The sequence below is a fragment of the Myotis daubentonii genome, chromosome 17 (assembly GCF_963259705.1).
Source record: "Myotis daubentonii chromosome 17, mMyoDau2.1, whole genome shotgun sequence".
NCBI lineage: Eukaryota > Metazoa > Chordata > Mammalia > Chiroptera > Vespertilionidae > Myotis > Myotis daubentonii.
Genome location: NC_081856.1, coordinates 36,734,011 through 36,753,686, shown reverse-complemented (window position 1 = coordinate 36,753,686; position 19,676 = coordinate 36,734,011). Strand labels below are relative to the sequence as shown.

Sequence of the window (19,676 nt, the reverse complement as noted above, 5' to 3'; positions counted from 1 at the left end):
ATAATTAAAAATTAATTATACATATATACATGAAAGAAATATGCTTTGGAAAGAAAACAAAAAACTACCGTGGGGATCAAATGCTCAGCTAATCAGGAAGCTGCCATCTAGAGAAACAATTTTCACACTCTGGTGATTGGAGTAGCCTTATATTACCAAGTGTGACAATTTTCTGTGAAGGAGCTTTTTATTAAAGATATAATTGTGCTGATATAATCCAAGCAAAACACAGCCTGGCAGATGGAAGAAAAATGGAAAGTAATTTTAATAACACTCTTACAAAATAAACTGTGACCAGCCAAAAACTTGGTTCATCATTATTCCTTTTGTAAATGATTCTTTTTTCCTCTAGTTTACACCCCTAAAAAAATTATAATTTGAAATCTCTAGCTCACCTATTAAAGAAAAAGGAAAGGAATAGCAATCTTTAGTTTCCCACTGAACAAACGTTAGTGACCCCTTTTCCCTGCCTCCAAACCTGCCCAAGGCTGCACACATAGACAATAACTTGGCTTTCTTGGTTTCTTCTTGTTCTTTTTCTAAATGACCAACAACTTAGGATGGCACAGCAAATACCCCACAGCAAGTATAATAGAGTTACTAAGTCAATTTTGTGTATGGTAACAACTGCAGGGGACATGTATGGGTGTGAGCATGAGATATATGTATTAAATATACACACGCTATCTCTACTTATACACATACTTATGCACATGCATGCATACACATCCATGCATACAGTATATACATGTGTATATATGCACATATGTGTATATGTGTGAGATTCTGTATCTATATGTGTACATATCAGTTATATGACATTTGCCTCAAAGTATCTTCTCTTTGTAACATGTTTGTGTCAGTTGGGATTTGCATTCAGCTTTTGTATCAGAAACAGAGTAACAGTGGCATAGACATGACAGAAGTTCATTTTTTCTCCTGTATAAAGGAAGGCAAGCGGTAGGTGGTTTGGGCTGACATGCAGCTCCATAGTCACCAGGGCCCATATTTGATATCCTTCTGCTTTAGCAATTGTAGAAGGTGTTTCCATTTTCAGTTTTCCTCATTGACCTAGATTTCTGCTTGAGCTACAGCCAATCCATCCGAGCTCCAGACTAGAAGCAAGAGAAAGAGAGAGGACAATGTGAGCTTCCTGGAAACTCCACCCAATGACTTTCATTTGGTTCTCATTTATGCAAGAAGGCTGGGAAATGAAGTTTATCAGCAGGACACTCTTCCTCATTCTAATTTTAAAAATCATCATCATTAGTAGTAGTAGTAGTAATAGTAGTAGTAGCAGTATTTTAAAATCCATACCTGAGGACATGCCTAGAGAGAGGAAAGGAGAGAAAGAGAAAGAATGAGAGAGAAAGAGAGAGAGAGAGAGAGAGAGAGAGAGAGAGAGAGAGAGAGAGAGAGAGAAACACACCAACGTGAGAAAGAAACATCAATTGGCTGCCCTCTGAACATGCCCCAACTGGAGATTGAACCCACAACCCAAGTATGTACTCCAACTGGGAATTGAACCAGCAACTTCTCAGTGAACAGGATGCACTCTGGCTGGGCTAATTTCTAACTCTTAGTACTTTTATGCCATTGACATTAGTCAAGGGATAAGGGTCATTTAATTGCTTTTTGATACCTTATTTATAAATGTTGCATATGGTGTAGCACCACCTTTGAAATATGTTACCTTTTGTCTCATAGTATCTCTGCCAAATTTTCATTTCAAACTAAATAAATGTTAGCTATTATTATTGCCCAAGAAAAGGGGGAATAATTGCTAGCACTGGGGAGGTGATCAAAAAAATTTAGTTCTATCATATTTTTTAGAGTAACAATGAAGTCATACATTGTATGTAAAATTAAAAATAATTTTAAATAATCCTTTCCACATGGTGATACATTTTTCTAGTATTATTTATTAAGTGGGTCCTCCTTTTCTCAGTCTATCATGCAACCTTTGCATAGATGAAGTTTTTATAGATGTTGGTCTTTATTCTGTTACTTTGGCCAATTTGTTTATTTCTGTGCCAATGTCGCACTCAATATCTTATAGAGAAATTCCCCTCCACTTAACCATTTTCCTATAGAGAGCCTTGGCTTTTCTTGGACTTTAGTTCTTTATAAAAAATAAAAAATTAGAATCAGCATCTCAAAAATCATAACCAATAATTTGAAGACCATCTCTTACTCCTAACTCCCAAAGTCTAGACTAACAGAAGGAGGTTTGCCATAATTAAACATATGGATCCAAACTGTTCTCTTTCTTGAGGTGACTGTTTCCCTCTTTATTCCCAGACTAGAGGCCCAGTGCACGAAATTCATGTACTGGGGATGGGGGAAGGTTGGTCCCTCAGTCCAGCCTGCACCCTCTCCAATCCAGGACCCCTCAGGGGATGTCCAATTGCCGGTTTAGGCCTGATCCCTGGATCGGGCCTTAACTGGCAGTCGGACATCCCTCTAGCAATCCAGAACCACTGGCTCCTAACTGCTTGCCTGTCTGCCTGCCTGATCCTCCCTAACCACCTCTGCCTTCCAGCCTGATGCCCCTAATTGGCCTCCCCTGCTGGCCTAATTGCCCCTAACTGCCCTCCCCTGCTGGCCTGATCGCCTCTAACCGCCACTGCCCTGCTGTGTGGGTCCTGGGTGCGGGTATCCGGCTCCCTCCTCCCTCCTGTCAAAGTCTGAGGTGCACCGCAGGACCCAGAGTCAAGTCCCCGCCCACCACGCACACCTCAAAATCACGTGAGACCCAGACTTGGCCAGCCTCACACCCATTGGGCAAGATCCAGACCTGGCCGGCCCCGCTCCCATCAAGCCCCACCGGCACATCATGTCCCTGGCCAGTGCTGGGCAGGGATGCAGCGTCAGTCACATCCCTGGCCGGCGCTGAGTGAGGATGCAGCCTTCTGCTGATTGGTTGTTATGGCATGAGGGTGTGATGACCATTTGCATATTAGCCTTTTATTATTATAGAGAATTGATGGTGATATTAGCAAATCACAAACTTTCTCATGGAAGACCCTGAGCAATAGATTTCCGTCTGATCTCTAATAGAGAGTAGCATGCATCTATGAATGTCTCATGACAAAGCACTATAGCTATACAAATGAAATCAAGGAGAGAGAAGGTCCTGTGTTGTTTTATTCCCCTTGTTATATTATACTTAAATTACCATGTAGATGTAGCATGGCCCATATCTTACTATAGCATGCTCTTTCAGTGAACGTTTAGCAAGACCATATTTTCACAGATGAACAAAAACATTGAAATATGGCAAATGGCCAACAAAGCTCCTAATGCATTTTTTTCATTTTTTTTATTGCTTAAAGTATTACAAAGAGTATTACATATGTCTCCTTCTCTCCCCCGCCCCCCCTTGACATTCCCCGGGCCGCCCCTACCCCCCAGTGTCTTATGTCCATTGGTAATGCTTATATGCATGGGAATAAGTCCTTCGGTTGATCTCTTACCCCCCCTTCCCGCCCCCCGACCTTCCCCAGTCTTCCCGCTGTAGGTTGACAGTCTGTTTGATGCTGCTCTGCCTCTGCATCTATTTTTTTTCATAAGTTTATAATGGTCTCTATTATCCATGAATGAGTGAGATCATGTGGTATTTTTCCTTCATTGACTGGCTTATTTCACTTAGCATAATGCTCTCCAGTTCCATCCATGCTGTTGCAAATGGTAAGAGTTCCTTCTTTTTTACCGCAGCATAGTATTCCATCGTGTAGATGTACCACAGTTTTCTAATCCATTCATCTACTGATGGGCACTTAGGCTGTTTCCAGATCTTTGCTATGGTAAATTGTGCTGCTATGAACATAGAGGTGCATATATCCTTTCTGATTGGTGTTTCTGGTTTCTTGGGATATATTCCTAGAAGTGGGATCACTGGGTCAAATGGAGTTCCATTTTTAACTTTTTGAGGAAACTCCATACTGTCTTTCATAGTGGCTGCACCAGTCTGCATTCCCACCAGCAGTGCACGAGTGTTCCCTTTTCTCCGCATCCTCTCCAGCATTTGTTGTTCGTTGATTTGTTGATGATAGCCATTCTGACAGGTGAGAGATGATACCTCATTGTTGTTTTGATTTGCATCTCTCAGATGATTAGTGACTTTGAGCATGTTTTCATATGTCTCTTGGCTTTCTGAATATCCTCTATTGAAAAGTGTCTATTTAGGTCCTTTGCCCATTTTTTGATTGGATTGTTTATCATCCTTTTGTTAAGTTGTATGAGTTCCCTATAAATGTTGGAGATTAAACCCTTATCGGTGATAACATTGGCAAATATGTTCTCCCATGCAGTGGGCTTTCTTGTTGTTTTGTTGATGGTTTCTTTTGCTGTGCAGAAGCTTTTTATTTTGATGTAGTCCCATTTGTTTATTTTTTCTTTAGTTTCAAGTGCCCTAGGAGCTGTATCAGTGAAGAAATTGCTTCGGCATATGTCTGAGATTTTGTTCCCTTTGGATTCCTCTAGTATTTTTATGGTTTCCCATCTTACATTTAAGTCCTTTATTCATTTTGAGTTTATTTTTGTGTATGGTATAAGTTGGTGCCCTGATGCATTTTTAAAATAATTTGGCAATAGTTCTTGACACACTCTATCTGTTGCTTTTTTCATTTAAAGACTGGTCATATTTCCAGGTCAACACATTAAAATTAAACTCATATTTGCATAATATTAACTTCTGGGAATACTGCAATAAACAAAATAGGAAAGGTTTGTGAATAAAAGTTTAATTATCTTATTCTCTGTAGTATTAACAGAGTTTCTCCTGCTTCCCCCACGTGAAGCTGATTGTCACTTCTTTTTGCCATCATCTTTTTTCTGAATTTACCCCTCCCCAGGCATGTGTCAATTGTCTTAAGAAGATTCAGTTTTCCTTCCTTCCTTCTTCCCTCCCTCCCTCCCTCCCACCCTCCCTCCCTCCCTCCCTTCCCTTGCCTTGCCTTGCCTTCCCTTCGGTTCTTCTTTCTTTCTTTCTTTCTTTCTTTCTTTCTTTCTTTCTTTCTTTCTTTCTTTCTTTCTTTCTTTCTTTCTTTCTTTCTTTCTTTCTTTCTTTCTTTCTTTCTTTCTTTCTCTTTCTTTCTTTCTTCCTTCCTTCCTTCCTTCCTTCCTTCCTTCCTTCCTTCCTTCCTTCCTTCCTTCCTTCTTTCTTTCTTTCTTTCTTTCTTTCTTTCTTTCTTTCTTTCTTTCTTTCTTTCTTTCTTTCTTTCTTTCTTTCTTTCTTTCTTTCTTTAATATTGTATTGATTTCAGAGAGGAAGGGAGAGGGAAAGAGAGATAGAAACATCAATGATGAGAGAGAACCATTGATCGGCTGCCTCCTGCATGCCCCCTGCTGGGGATTGAGCCCACAATCCAGGCATGGCTTGTGCCCTGACCAGGAATCAACACGTGACCTCCTGGTTCATAGGTCAACACTAAACCATTGAGCCACACCAGCCAGGCACGATTCTTATTTCTATCCTTCAATGATTATTTTACTCATCACCTTTCTGAAGCCTCCTTGTTTCTTCTTTCTCCATTGAGCTTTGAAAATTAATTTCTTTACCATGCCATACATTTTCCCAAATCTGTTTCTACAGCTAGTTGGGTTTATCTCTTTTTTGAAGACTCTATAATAATTTCATCATTCTTCTTTGTATCCCAGTTTCTTGCCTAATGCAAGAAACATTGGAATACATAAGTAAGTATTAAATGAATGAATTCTCTCAAGTGTTTACAAATCACCTCCATGGAGAGGCCTCTAAAACCATATTCCTACTATTTTAAGTAGCATTTAGACATTTCTATTTAGATGTCATTTTATCTCCAAATATCCAATATTCTGAAAACTGAATTCATCTTTTTTCAGCATCGCCCTTTCCTTATCCAGATTCCTTTCTTGACTCCTTACAATGTTTAACCATCATTGTTTTGAGTCCATCTAAACTCATTGACTCTGTTTTCTCTCACTTTATATCTCATCAGTCATCAAGTTCTATCAATGAGAATTTTTTCTAGTATTTCCCATGACCATCCCTTTCTTTTCTCGAATTAACAGCCAGATTGAAGGCCTGCACCTTATCAGGGCCAGCCTATCGCTATAGACACTTAACAAGATGACTCATGGACACTTAAAGGATGCTTATTAATATGTCCATGTGAGAACAGTAAATTATATGTTCACCATCCTTTCTGGAAGGATGCAAAGTTGCATGAAGGGATTCATGGTCCACATGCTTCAGTTGTCACATGTCAAGAGCTGGAGAACTTAAGCAAGTTGGATTCACTGGTGATGTTTTTACCATGAGGCTGGTTTCAGAGGAAGTTATAAAAGTTCATTTTCAGGGACATCATTAGTAAAGCTGGATATTGGAGTTGTCTCTCTGACCTCATTTATTTACCCATTTATCCCCTTGAAGGGCCTCGCTCATCCTCTCATGCCCACTGAACCACCACTCTCCCGACATGTATCCCTTTAGTTCTCACTGTCCTGGAGTATTGTTTAAAGCTCAAGATATCCCAATTTACCACTGAATCCCATCCTCTTAGGTTAGTAATTCTATAAGAATATAACTAATCAGATTCACTCATTGATTAATTCTATAAATATTTAATGACAGATTTTCAGCCTCTCCCTATCTTTCACAATCTTGACAGCTTTGAGGAATACTGATCAAACATTTGTAAAATGACCCTAAATTCAGGTTAGTCTTATAATTTTCTCATGATTATGCTGATGCATTTGGTTTTTCAAGGAATGTCACAGAGGTGAATGTCTTCTGACATGATGTCAGGGGATACATGATATCCATATGACACCAGTAAAAACAAAACAAAACAAAAACGTACGACACTAGTGTTCATTTTAACCTTCATCATTTGGCTACAGTGGTGTCTGCAGGATACTCCACTGGAAAGTTACTATTTTTTTTTCCTTTTCATATACTATCAGGAATGCATTTTTATCTCAAAAGACTCTTGTTTTCTAATAAACTTTACTTACTTTTCTCTTTATAATTCTCTAAAACATAGCACCTTCTTCCAGGAAAAATGGAAAAGCAAACTATTTTGAATTTCTTCCTGGAATCTAACAATCCAAAATTATCCTTTCAACAAATATTTTTAAAATATTAAAATATAACTCAACCCAGTGCTGACAGTTTCATATAAAACATTTATATCAATATCATGACTCATAGTTGTGATGCATTTGAACTACTCTTGTCATTGATTAACTGGGTTTCATTGATTGAACTTATAAAAACTCACTTAGAAGGATAGTTTTTATGACATTGATCAATCAAGAAAGCACTCAGAAACAGCCCCTTTTATACAGAAAAGCTTGTGTAATATACTTATAAAGTTTTTCAAAAGTTCCAACAAAAAGAAATACAACTGAAATATATATGATGAATTCTGATTTAGTTCAGTCAGAGGAAAATCTATATATATAAAAGCTTAAGCAACCGGCCAACTGGCCGTTAGCTATGACACGCACTGACCACTAGGGGGCAAATGCTCAATGCAGGAGTGGAAACCACAGGCATGGAAACATGGAATAGACTGATGATTCTCAGAAGGATGAGGGGGAGGGAGGAAGGTGGGAAGAGATTAACCAAAGATGTTATATGCATACTAGAGTCTGGGTGCACAGATCCGTGCACCAGTGGGGTCCCTCAGCCTGGCCTGTGCCCTCTCACAATCCAGGACCCCTCAGGGGATGTCGGACTGCTGGTTTCAACCCAATCCCTGCAGGCCAGGCCTAGGGACCCCACCAGGGCACAAATCGTGCACTGGGTCTCTAATATTAATATAAAAGCATAATTCTACTTAAGCTTATACAGATGTCCCCCCCCCCCAAATGAAAAAGGTATACATACTTTGAATAATTGTTAATTCCAATGGGTTAAATCTGAAAAGATAGAAACAGCAATTGAGCTATCAGCTATAAAGTATGTATGCATTCATTTGGGCACCTTATATATTGCCCCCAAAATTTCCTCTTGTCAGTTAAAACATGTATATACAGTAAAGCATTACCTGTGACACTTTTTTTACTTTGAAAAATCTAATTTTATTTTGTGAATCAAAAAGAAGTGTGCTTTATTCATGTTAAATTTCAGTGGAATGTTTAACATTCCACTGATCTAAAAATACTTTCCTGGGTCAGCTTTAGCTCAAGCGGTTACTTCGGATTCTGCTTGTTGCAGACACATAAAAATACTTTCCTTATATTATGAACAGTGCCCAGAACTGTGTAAAAGTTAACATCCAATAGCACATTTTTAAAAAAAGTTTAAACATGGGACTTATTTCTAAGAAACTCTTCTCAAAACTCAAGGTATGGCAATTCTAATTTTGAAAGAAAAGAATTTTAAGCATTTTGGACATTTAAATGACAATGGTTTAAGAGTTAAAAACCCGAAAAAATTTAATTTTAGAAACTCTTATCAGACACAATATTTAACAAAATTAAATAAACACAATTAAACACAATACTTCCCCCACTCCCAAAATTACTAAATGCATGATTTCACCTTAGAATCAGAAAATTGTAAAATGGAATTTTAAAATTATACTATCTACATATATACATATATATACACACATATAAAATTATATATATATATATACACACATATAAATACACTATTTATATATCATGTTTGCTAGCAGATTATGAAATTAAAACTAAATTCTACATTCAATGGACAGAAGATAAATGTTTTCATTGTTTTATTTAAGAGCCATCCCATTCTTTGTTGTTTTCTACCCCCATATTATAAAATCATAACCAAAAGACCAAGAGTCAATCAATCCATTTACCTGAAATGAACAGCTAGTAGGTATTGGTCTTCACTGTGTCCCTTAGAAAGTCCAGTACTCAAAAGGACATGATTTAGGAACACTTTAAAATCCCAAAGTACTCTGACATCCAGGTCCATAAAAGCTAGTAGATGTTATTCATAGGCTATTCACATGTACTGAACATGTCCAGCATGCAGGCAAATTTATTTGTTCAAAATGAGGTAAAAGAGAGAAAAATACTTAATATTAACAGATGCTGCACAATAAAAACTAACCTTCTATTGCTGCTTATTTCATAAACACTGATTTTTCCCTTTTCTCACAAAAGACACTTCAAAGCCAATAATTTCCCCAATGTCACCTGTGACATATTTTTAAAGTTAAGGTGTTTATCTCTCCCCTCCTCTCTGATGGTTCTCCAGGTTTGTCAGCATGTTCAGCTGAGCTATATCTGTGCACTTCCTGAACCGCTGCAGCTGAGTAGAACATCTGCAATGGCTCACACCTGAGAGAAACAAGGGCAAATAATTGGATTGTGAAGTTTATACTCATAGCATTAGACTTGACACTGACCTTACATTTTGATGAGATCCTCAGAAAACTATAGATCCCTGTCCTCCTGTATCTATAGAATATTTGTGTAGTTGTCACAACCGTAATGGTTGAAATTTGAAACCTAGAGTACACGTTAAGAGTGCCGAAGAGACATCAGCTTATGACTAAGTGGCATTTACTGCTGGAATTCAGGCAGGTCTGGCGACAGACTTTCAAGAGCCTGTTTCATTCCGAGTTCTTTTAGGCACTGAGGTGCAAGGCAGCACTTTGATGCTCATGAGACAGAGTTCATCTAACAAAGCAGAAGTACATCCTTTCAGCTTTTGTGGGTAATAAAGTGTAGTTTCCCTTGGGTCTGCTGGATCTGTAGTCTGGAACAGGGTGTCCATTGGCACTAGGGCAGCCGTGGGCAAACTATGGCCCGCGGGCCGGATCCGGCCCGTTTGAAATGAATAAAACTAAAAAAAAAAAAGGACCGTACCCTTTTATGTAATGATGTTTACTTTGAGTTTATATTAGTTCACACAAACACTCCATCCATGCTTTTGTTCCGGCCCTCCTGTCCAGTTTAAGAACCCATTGTGGCCCTCGAGTCAAAAAGTTTGCCCACCCCTGTGGGAGTTTCCAAGACATCAGCTGTGGTGGTGGAGGCATTGACAATGCCCAGCTGTGGGGCATCAGCTAGTGACCCCAGTGGCACCTTAATGTTCTGGATATGCTACTGTGGGGTAAGTGCTAGACTGTGGCCAGAAGAGGTCTCAGCAATACAGTGGTAGAGGCCGAAGAAGAGGGATGCTCTAAAGTTCATGTGATTCAAAAACCAATATTTCTTTGTTGCCATGCTATAATGCTCTTAGCTTGCTCAAAAGGGACCATACAAACCTTTGGGCTTACTGTTAAGAATCGTACATAACCCAGCTGGCATGGCTCAGTGGTGGAACATCAACCTATGAACCAGGAAGTCATGGTTCGATTCCAGGTCAGGGCACAGGCCCGGGTTGCAGGCTCGACCCCTAGTGTGAGGCGAGCAGGAGACAGATGATCAATGACTCTTTTATCATTGATGTTTCTATCTCTCTCTCCCTCTCTCTTCTTCTCTCTGAAATCAATAAAAACATTTTTTAAAAAAGAATAGGACACATGCCAACACCAGCAAAACTGGAATAAATGTTTAAAAGTACAGACATGAAGAACTTGATAATCATCCACTGGTCTCTTTAACCACAATATTCAGTTCCTAAATTGTTAAATGGCAACAAATGAAATAATGTATCTCACAATATGCATTAATTTTATTGTTGCTTTTTCCCTTGCTGATAGGACCATTTGTCTTCAAAAACATTTAGAGCAATACATGAAGTGGCCACATGGTGTCAGGAGCTACCAACTGTTCTAAAAAAAAGAACCAGAGTTTCACCCTGGAAAAGAAATACAAAACATTTTTAAATAGGTTCTTAATTTTTTCCATCTTTGATGTTTTGGCCATTCAGCATTTTAATACAATTCCCAACAATTTGGCTCAAGAACCTCATAATTTAAACTGTTCTGAATTTATTAATATTAAAATGATTAATGAATCTCCACTGCTTGTTAATTTAAAAGTTGTGTTGATCTGTTTGTGGAGTTTAGCTGTAACAAGTAACCACTCTGGAAAGACTTGGGCATATGTCCTCCTCTATACCATGAGGGAGTGAGGTATAACAGAACGAGAAGGAGTTTTGGAGTCAAGCAGCCGTAATCTGTATGGTCTTAGATAAATAACTTGATTTTCTATGTCCTCATCTGACAAACAAGTATAATAATGACCACCTTACTAGAATTACTATGTTGATTACTCACAAAAACTGCAAGGATGTCCTTCTTCTCCATACTGTCCCACCTGGTGTCTAACACAGAGTGTGACCTTAGCAAATTACACTGGTTATTATTTTATAACGTGCTAGATATTATGTAAATATACCTGCTTGGACATTCTATGATTCAAGTATCTAGAATTTTCTAGGATTTTCTTCAGTCCTATTCAATAAGGAATGAATATCTATTAATAACATGCTAATTTCATTGCATTATTTCAGAGTTCAAAATAATTTTTAAATATTAGGAATCAAATAATCTGTAGTGCCCTTTCACTGATACAATATAATATATTAATATTGGGGATTATTTAGAGATTTTTTTTTGACCCATTTTTTTTGTTTGTTTGTATCCATTAGCATCCAAACTGGGAACACATAGAGGGAAGCTCTTCCAGAGATGGGGGAAAGAATTTTGAATGGTGGCTTGAATGGTTCCTAGAGATAATACAAGGGTAGGTAGAATCAGGCAACAAAATAAAAGTGAGGGCAGGGGGATAACTAATAAAACTTAAAATCTCAAGAGGCAGGCATTACCTCTACAAGATGGCAAGTCTTTGGCAGGGAAAATGGGCAGGCTTCACAATCCTGATCTAGACATGCTCCAGGGTTTGGATAAAGAAGACTTCGGCGGAACAGGATATATGATATCCTCATAATGAAAGGCTGGCTGGGTGTTTCATAGGCCCGGGGCAACTGACATAAATCCCAAGATGGTAGAGATTGGAGATGGTTTCAGCATTTTTTTTTTTTTGGTTGTGACAATAATGACCACCTAGTGACCCTAGGTCCCCAGACTTTCTTCCCCCACCCCCCCTGCATTCCAGAGAGTACATATTTAGAAGAAAAGGAGCTTAAACTAGGGTTATCAGATTTAGTTAATGCCCAGTTAAATTAAATCTCAGATAAACCATGAATTTTCTTAGTATGGGTATGTCCCAGTATTGCATGGGACATACTTATACTAAAATATTTTTGTTGTTTACCTGAAAGTCAAATTTAACTAGGCATATTATATTTTATCTGGCAATAATACTTAAATACTTACATTAGTGTGTTTGTTAGTAAAATAGGACTGCAATGGGTTCTCTCTGCTTCTACCCAACATCTCATCTAACGTGAGAGAGGGTATACTCATTCCCAACAAAGGAAGATAAGGGAGATGTTTTCTGTCAATAGAGAAGATCTATTGGCAAAGCAACACTATTAATTACTAAAAATCTCTTATATGAGATTTTTCAATCTTGAGGGAAAGTATCGTAAAACAAAAATGAAAACTTAGAGAATTTCCCTCTCTGCTTTTGATGAATAAAGAGAATGTCAAAACTACCAAAGAAGTATAGTAATAGAATGAATAGAGTTGGAGGTTTTCACTAATTTAATAACGAGATAATAGAAAAGTTTGGAGTAATTCCCAGGTTTATGGTTTGGTTGCATAAATGGTATAATGGACAAGAAGAGAAAGGGAAATATTAAATACTTGAGGGAAATATTAAATTTCAGTTTGGGAATGTGGATTTTGAAATGTCCTTTGGTGGATATGTCCACCATGCAGTTGAAGATAAAGGACAATCAGTATTAGATATACAATTACTGTTGAAACCATTGAAATGGAAATGATCTCAGAGGTAGGATAGATAGATACTGGATAACAAAGGGCCAATGATGGTGCCCTGGGGAACACATAGATTTAAGGGGCAGATAAAGAAAGAAGAACACATAAAGTAAATGAGGAAGAAAATGTAGAAAGAAACTAGGAGAAATGGTGTCCTGGGGGAAAGAGGTGAGAGCTCTGCAAAGGAAGTGTTCAAGAGTGCCAAATGCTAATGAGGTCAAGTAAGATGCAATGCAAAGCACAGTCAATGAATGTGACAAGTGGAATGCTACGGGGGCGTGTGCCAAAGTGTATTTATTGAAGCAGTGAGAGCCAAGGCCCGATTGCTGCCAATTAGCGGTCACAGAAGTAAGGAAGTGGAAATAGTGGATGCAGATCAACCTGTCAGAGCGGTTTGCTGTGGCTTAGAGGAGGCACGGCAGTATTGGAAGGGCACACAGGCTCCGAGGAGAGCTCCCTGCTCTTTTTTTTAAAAAAAAGGGAACATGAAATTTAGGCATTTGGTTGTTTTGTGTTTTTATTATGATAGAAACTTGATGATGGTTATAAGTTGGTGACGTTGAGGTTGAAACTGCAGAAGAGAAGATAGATAAGCGAGAGTGGTCAGGGTCCTAAAAGTACAGAAGGGGTGGGAAACGGAAGGCACAGATGGAGGTTTTAGTCTTAAAGGAGAGGTCACACGCGTTAGATACTGTTTCCTGTACTGTAACTGAAAAACGGCTGAAAATCAGTGAGTTGTAGAGGTGGAGGGGATGTAGGAAGAGACCAAGAACTTGGAGAAAAAATTCAGGTTGTCCTTTCAGACTTAACCATAAAGGAACACATCTACTAGGCAGAAAATGCTCAGTCATGTTACCATGCTTTGACTGAAGTTTAAGGGAAGAATATGTCAACCAGAAGGACTCAAATCAGACAGCACAGCAAGTACAGAAGAGGGTGACAGAGGCAGAAACTGGCTGAGCACTCAGAAATCAGGGTTGCGGATTCTCAGTCAAGCCTACCTGGCAGGTGTCTATCACTGTTGAAATGTAACATGTAAGACCCTAGTGCCTCTAAGCATTCAAATATTTTAACTAACATACCTTGTTGTTGTTTTTTTTCTCTCACTAAGAACCTTTTATGAACATTGCTTGCTTGGTGCGGATGTTTATTCCACCTTCTAGTAACTTTCTCATTTCAAATGAGTCCATTGGCATTCTGATTTTGATGACTGAGTCTCTTATGAATTAGTGTGAGTCAACTCCCTTAAGCTAAATTAACAGCAACAACATAATCAAATCTAAAGTTTTGACTTGCTTCTCTGACAGCTAGATCCTAGGTTCTGGTGAACATAGTCACCTTACAAGGAGGCTTCCTAACAACAGCTGGTCCAGCTTTCCTGGAGACATCTCAGTCGAGACGCATAACTTTCCTTATTCCAATTCTGGCTTGAAAAATGACTCTAAGTCATATACATGCATGTATATATACTAGTATATCCTGTGTCACACGTAGCTAGGAGAGATAGTATACAGTATAGCTGATGAGCTCATGGTTAAGCTTATGAGCTCTGAAACCAAACCCACTGAATTAGGATCCAGCCCCCCTACTGGATATGCACTGACCTCTGGGTTCATACTTGTGTAACCGCAGCCAAGTTAATTAGCTTCTCGATACCTTAATTTCCACATCTTAAAGAATGGATATAATGCTAATCTCTACCTAATAATACTTTGTTTTCTTCTATTTTTTGAAGATTCAGTGAGTTAATGCATGTAAAACTAGTAAAAATTTTGGCACATAGTGAGTGCTTAAATAATATTAACCATTAGTATTAGCTCCAAACTTGCCATTCCCACAGACATCATTAACTGTGTCCCAAACTGTGCTTGTTATCCTCTCTCTGTTTCTTTTTTAACAAATATTTATGCTTTCATAAATAAAGAGAGGTTCATGCTTAACCTCACAAGCAATGAATGTGAAGGAAACAATAGTGAAAAAGGTCCCTCACCAAAAAATTGACTGCCTGGTGGGGAAAGATGATGATGAGTAACGGTTAATCACAACACAATAAAATATGATGCCTGTCCTTTCCTGCCTTAGCAAGCAACGCATGCGCCCAAACAAAGAAAACCACATTTTTGTGACCTCTCTCCTCTGCCTCATCCCCTATAACCAAATCACCAAATTGCTTTCATTGTGAATGTGGAGGACGGGACTTAGCATTTTGTTTAGTGTCATCAGGCACCCAAGACCCCCCCATCTTCGTGACCTTCAACCCTGTGTGTGTAGACCTTTACTCTTATACTTCCTGCCTCATGGTCACAAAATGAGTATCGAACCTCCAGGCCATGTGTGTCCAGTTCAGGCAAAAAGATGGGAGAAGGGAGAAGGGACGGGCTTTCCTAAGTGAGCTTTGTCCTTGTGAACAAGAAAGGGAAGCCCTTTATAGGGACTCTACCTCACTAACCAGAATATCATCATATGGATGCCTGCAATTGTAAAGGAGGCTGCTATGTTAACCATGTAATTAACAGGCATGTTGCTGCCTTAAAAAACAGGAGTTCTATTAGGAAGAAGGAAGTATGAAAACAATGTCATGGGTTACAAACAGTGATTGCCACACACAAAAATAAAATAAAATAAAAAAATAAAAGAGTATATGTGTTTCAATCCGAAAGGTACTTTTCTTAATCCTAAAGGTACTTTTCTCAATCTGGTCTTAAATTGCAGTATTTTTATGTTCACTATAAATACTCTGTAATTTTCCTTTGTTTTTATCATTACTGAGAATGTAACAAGGTACAGAATAGAATGCTTGTTATGCAAAATCACATGTAAGAAAAAGGTAGGGTGAAACATTTATCATCTTTGCTTATATTTGCAAAGGGAATCTTTGGAAAGATTAATAGATCAGAAACAAAAAAAGTGTTTATTTGTTGGGATCAGAGTTTGGAACAGGGTGATTAGCCAAGAGGTATTAATAAGTCTTCTCACTATATGCCATTTTTCTTTTAATTTTTTAAATATATGTATTTACCATGTGTATTATATACTGAAAAATTAATAATAAAGTAAGTATGCATTCCCCAGATAACTAAATAAAATGTAAACATTAAAAGTATGCTTCTGTATTGATCTTATTAACATTTCTTTGCAACATAGCCACTTAATTCTTTTAACCACTCAAAGTATAGTTGAGCTCTATTTTCTTTTACAACTTAATGAGCCATATAATTTTCCATCTAAATAAAAACTTGATGGAAGCTAATGTAATTACTTATTTATTTTCTATACTAACACAAAAACAAATCCAATAACAGTACTTAAACTATGCAATGAGTGATATTGATGTTATAGTGTTTTTTTGGCAACCATCCTTTGAATGCATTCCACAAACATTGAACTACCAAATTACTTTGTTCTTGAATCAACAGTAGTAATTCCTCATTCTGTTGTGATTATGTCAGATTTCACATTAAATACTATGTTCCAATATTTTAGGTTCATTTTTTAATTTAAAACTATAACTGAAAGTTTTTACCTGATAGCAGCTTTTACCTAATAGCTCCTCACATAAAGAATTGTGGAAGCTAGTTCTATCCTTCTAAATATTTATATCCGAAGTCGTATATTAACAATCTTTTAGCCACTGTGGTAACACTATTAGTGATCACTAATGGGTTTTTTCCTCTTCTTCCTGGAGAAGCAGCCATACAACCGTTTTTAACATTTCTTTTTATTAAGTATGACCATTTGACTGAATTTTGGCTAATGCAATGAGAGGTCGAAGCTGCTGCTACTTTTAGGCCTGGCTCATAAAAACCTCTCACCTATCACTTTCTTTCTTTTGTCTGATAGAGTGAAGAGGATTTCCTGGACTTAGAAGAAAGGGATGAACAGTCTGGAAACCAACTGGATTACTGAATGACTACATGGAGAAGAATCTGCCCACTTTCCTTTCAACAACATACATTGGGCTTACTAAGTATTCAATATTTATGGCATTAAGACATTGACAATTTATAATTATTATGAGAATTAGTCCACCTGGCTAATAGAGACAACCATCTGTTACATCTGAAATTATTTAAAGGGATTGTTAAATATATAAGTTCACAATTTCCTGCAATTTTTCCTTCAAAATAGACTAAAAAAATTAAAATCCAGAAAATATTATTGTAACCTAGTTTTTAAAATCAGCATTTAAAGTGATTTTTAAAATTTGAGGTATGGTTACAATTAGCAAAATGTTATAGGCCAAAGAGAACATATAGTATGTTTGATTAAAGCACTAAGTTTTAGGTGTCAAATTCAAGATTAACTTCAGTGAAAATTTTGCCCTATGAGTATGTTTCATCTTCTCTTTTTTTCTGACTTGTTAACATTTTTCTCTACATTATATATATTTTCTCACTAACTTGACATAACAAAATATTTAAGTAAATATTACAGACCATTTCCAAATCTTAATTTAACATGATTACTCTTTTTATTAATTATCTTAAGTTCTGGCTTTAGGATGATTATATAGATGAGAATATAAAATGAAGCTCATATGGAAAGCATAGAGTAAACTTTGCTCTTTTGCTTTTATTCCCTTTATTAATATTATCTAGTATTTAAAAAATCATTTGGTCTAAAAAGAAAAACTATTCTCTGAGCAACATAAAGGAGGAGAGATTAGTAAAAAGTATAAGTAGAATATTATAATATTTGTTAGAAAAATTTGCATTTAATAAATTTAAAATATAAAATACACACTTTTAATAGTTTATGTAAAATTTTCTTTTAAGTCTTCATTTTTATGAGCTAACCTTGTGTGTGCGCAAGCATGTGTACATGTATGTATTTACTACTGCCACTAAAGGCTTACCATTATAAATCTAAAATATTACCAATTAATTCATGTACTCATAAATTATTTACTGCTTCACAGAGATAAGTTTTATCAGTTGTAATTCTATTTTTTATTTTATTTTAAAGGTACAGGCATTAAGAAAACTTATTTACAAAAATAGCCAGGGATATGAAAAGTTGTGATGTGGTGTTGTCATTTCATTATTTGAAATCCATGCAAGATTGTGACAATGAAAACATAATCAGGTTGATTAGAAATTCCTTCAGTTATTTTTAAGAGAAAAGAATGGAACCCACCTGACTTTAAAGGATTTGTTATCCATGTGTAACAAATTACAATGAGGTTAAATCGTCTCTCATGCTGCATGTCTACATGGTTCTGCTCCGTGTATCTGCTCTCTGGACTCAGGCTGCCAACTCTATCTGGAATACTGGCTTTGTTATGGAAGCAGGAAAAGAGAAGTGATCGATCACACACTGGCTCTTAAAGTGTGTGCTCACATTTCTCTCTCTGTTCAGCAGCCCCTTTGCCAACCCTGAGAGCAGCTGGGTCAGGGCTGTGTAATTCCAATGAAAGACTTGCCACAACCAAGGGCACGAGTGGGGGTGAATCATAATCCAGTCCCACATTATGCTTAAGATTTTTATCCTATCTAGCTGATTATCCTAGAAGCAACAGAACACCATTGAGTACAATTTTCATTTTCATTACATTACTCTGGCAACAGTGAGAACAAATGGAATGGGCACGAATGAATGTAGGGAGAATAATTTAAAGGCCATATCAGTTTTCCAAGCCAAAAAAAAAAACAAAAAAAAAACCCCAAAACACAAAAACTAACAGTGCTTTAAACTGTGAACATGGCAGTAAAAAGGGAGAGAAACCAATAAATATAAAAGACGAAAGGATCTAGTGATGTGCAGAGAGAATCTGAGATAAGAGCTGTTGTGGCCCACAGGGGGCAGGTGGTGGTGGAGGTGGAAGAAAGGCAGCCCACAAGGTTTCTCGTGTCTTATCAGTTGCTGGCTCCAGTCATTTAAGAAGTTCAGCTACTCTAGACTCTGTTTATTCTTGGGTCCTCTTTATTCTTATCATAAACATTCCCCCTTTCTTAAAAAATTCATAAGGCCAGTAACAAAAGGAACAAATATATTAATAAGGTAATGAGATGCTGGATGAACTGACAAATGAGTGACAGAGTGACCAGGAAAAAGAATTCATATCACAAATGTTCAAAGAGAGAGGTGAAACCAGATGCAGCCAGAAGAAAAAGAAAGTCCTCTCTGCTTTACCAACACATCAGGGTCTCTGTTCTTCCAGGCAGCAGGACTCCCCACACGTCCCTTTCAGAGTCCCAGACTGCCTCTCAGGAGTGGGAGTCCTCTGCATTCACAAACTTCCCCAAAGAGATTTTCTGTAGCATTAGCAGCATCAGGCAAACTCACAGGAACTTGGAGCCTGGGGTTCACACAGACACAGAAAATCCAGATCCCAGAGAGGGGAAGCAATTCCCTCAGGGATGCACAGTCAGGGTCTGAGTGGGACTGGAAGCTAGTCCTCAGCTGCTGGCTTAGACTGAAGTCATTTCCTTTCGAAGACTGTTAGGTGATGATGTCCATTTCTCAGTCCTGAAAACACATAGTAGCATATTGTAAGTGCTCAGTAGACTTTTGTTGACTGAATAAATAATTATAATCTGATAAAACAAACAAACAACACAAAAACCAGCAGGTCTTGAAGCTGGGTGTGGACCCCAAATACTGTCATCAAAAAGGACAGCTCACCTGGTAGGTATTGCTCAGTGGTTGAGCATAGACCTATGAACCAGGAGTTAACAGTTTGATCTCCAGTCAGGGCACATGCCTGCGGTACAGACTTAATCCCTAGTAGGGGGTGAGCAGGAGGCAGCCAATCAATGATTCTTTCTCATCATTGATGTTTCTATCTCTCTATCCCCCTCTCTCTGAAATCAATTTTTAAAAATTAAGGGGGGGGGAAAAAGGACATCT

General features: G+C 37.7%; 1 long non-coding RNA gene across 2 annotated transcripts in view; it reads left to right on the top strand.

Moving 5' to 3' along the window:
* LOC132219980 (uncharacterized) overlaps positions 1-17,279 on the top strand; it is a 295,739-nt gene extending 278,460 nt beyond the window's left edge. For both annotated transcript variants that reach the window (XR_009449653.1, XR_009449652.1), the window contains one exon: positions 16,668-17,279. This is a non-coding gene — a long non-coding RNA (uncharacterized LOC132219980). The remainder of the gene's footprint in view (positions 1-16,667) is intronic.
* The last annotated feature ends 2,397 nt before the right edge of the window (positions 17,280-19,676 follow it).